Genomic DNA, 2,205 nt, shown 5'->3' on the forward strand with positions numbered 1-2,205 from the left:
GTGTGTTGATCAAATTCACCCGCCACTTCAAATATTTACCCGCATTTGGCCGGTGGCGGGTGCTAATTTCCACCCCTGGTTATAGCTAGTTATTTGCTCTCCGTGTTGTTGAAAAATAATGCGGTTAAAGACCGGAAATGAGTTTTGCCAAAACGGAAGTTAGCGTTATTCTGCATAAACGGCGCCGTAAAAGCTAATTATTAAAGTTGTATGCTAATTGCAAGAACTGTTGGAGATAAAATCACTGCTAATATCCCTGGAAATGCTCTCTCGGGCTCCTGGAAGTGGATTGAGCTGATTCTGGTAATTTATTGGTGTAAGTTAGAACCCTTCGTGTTATAATGTGATCAATTAATAACAGTATTTGAGTAGAAATAGTCTGAAATTCACTGGTTTCTACAAGAAATAGTTCTGTAAATGAAAGGAGCTGGTTTTCCTTGAATATTTTGGGCTGCTTCAGGAAAACACGAGATGAAAAGGTAATAATCCGTCCGAGGAGGAGAAGGTCGGATCTGGGAGGAGTTGGAGTGACGGAGTCCAGCTGTTCTCCTCCTCGGAGCTCCGGGGATGAAACTCCGCAGCTCCGTCCCTCCTGACCCGGATCAGCCGTCTGTCTCTGGACCATGAACCCGGCAGGAGGACCCTGTCCTGCAGTCCGGAGGAGCTGAGATGATCCTGGAGCTTTAAACAAACAGGTAAGATCTGAAGCCAAGCTCTAAAATTCACATTAAACACCTCAGGGCTGGAAAATACTCCCAACTGAGCCCAGATAGGATCAGGTAAACACACACAATTTAACATTTTATCTATTTTATTTTCATTTATGATCATTTTCATGATGTTATAAACCTTTTGGATCCTTTATTCAAATTTTAAAAGCACAGTTCAGTGCAAAAGTCCTGATTTATGCATAATTTCTTCATGTTTTTCCCCAAAAAGCCAGACTCTGAGGTTTGTTTGTTTTTTTTATCAAGTTTTGGCTCTTTCTTTGCGCTCATTTTCAGTCCATTAACTGCTCGTGTTTGGGTCTGATGTGGAATGTGCCCCGATTAAGAAGTCTGAATGTTGTTTAGATCCAAGTTTCCACATTTTCCAGGAGAATCGGCTCCAGTTGTTGGAAAAACAAGAAGATAAACAAAGTTCAGACATTGTGTTTTGTTGCTGGAACAGATTGATGATCTGCTTATCTGAGTGCTGAAAGTTGCATTTATTGATTTGTATTTTGGGGTTCAAAGGGTCTTTATTTTTCACACTGCTGTTTCCCTGTTTTGTTTTGTTTTTCTGGTATGTTTTATTTAGGCTTTTTTAGCTCTGACTTTAAGCTGTTTTAGCTGTTCATCTATCAGAGCGTTCAGCTCGTTCAGGAGATGGAGCTGTGAGTTTGGATCTTTGTGACTTTTCTACTTTTTAAAATATTTTACTTTATTTATAAAATAATCCCTATTAAAAACACAAATATATGTCATGTTTTTCAAAAACATTATCTTTGATTTCTGCCTCAGCAAACTAATGCTAAAGCTAATTGCAGTTCTGCTAATGCTAATTAAACTACGGTTAATGCTAATACTGCTCATGCTAATTATACTAATGCTATGCTAATACTGCTACTGCTAACTAGTTCTGCTAATGTTAAGTCTACTATGGTTAATGCTAATACTGCTAATGCTAATTATACTAAACTAATGTTAATACTGCTAATGCTAATAAACACAGTTAAGACATTGTAGCTAAAGCTACTAAAGTTGCTACTACTACTACTGCCAACTGTAGTTCTGCTAATGTTAACCATGGAAGAATTAGCATAAGCAGAACTAGTTAGCAGCTATAGCATAGTATAAGCTAATGCTAATTCTTCTATAGTTAATGCTAATACTGCTAATGCTAACTATACTAAGCTAATGCTAATACTGCTAATAATGCTAAAGCTACAACTGCTAACTGTAGTTGTCAATGACTTATATGGATAGACATGACATCACGTGACTTTGGATGAGCTAAAAACGCCGCCATCTTACGATAGTAATACAGCTCCGCTTTTGCGCTCAGCAATATAGGATTGCCTTCTTTTTATGCTGCATTTTTCTGCACAAATCTTCACGGAAAATGTCCGGACGGCGTTACATTTAATCGGTAAGTGTTTTTCTTTTAATAACAAGGCTGCTTAACAAGGAGATTAGTGCCTGAGTCTAACTTTACTGCAGAAGA

General features: G+C 38.1%; 1 protein-coding gene across 1 annotated transcript in view; it reads left to right on the top strand.

Moving 5' to 3' along the window:
* The first annotated feature begins 113 nt into the window (after window positions 1–113).
* Window positions 114–2,205, top strand: part of LOC108251039 (transmembrane protein 150A) — a 14,459-nt gene continuing 12,367 nt past the window's right edge. The window contains exons 1-2 of the mRNA XM_017441193.3: window positions 114–316; window positions 461–695. The gene's annotated coding sequence lies outside the window, so the exon portion shown is untranslated. The remainder of the gene's footprint in view (window positions 317–460; window positions 696–2,205) is intronic.

The sequence above is a fragment of the Kryptolebias marmoratus genome, linkage group LG17 (assembly GCF_001649575.2).
Source record: "Kryptolebias marmoratus isolate JLee-2015 linkage group LG17, ASM164957v2, whole genome shotgun sequence".
NCBI lineage: Eukaryota > Metazoa > Chordata > Actinopteri > Cyprinodontiformes > Rivulidae > Kryptolebias > Kryptolebias marmoratus.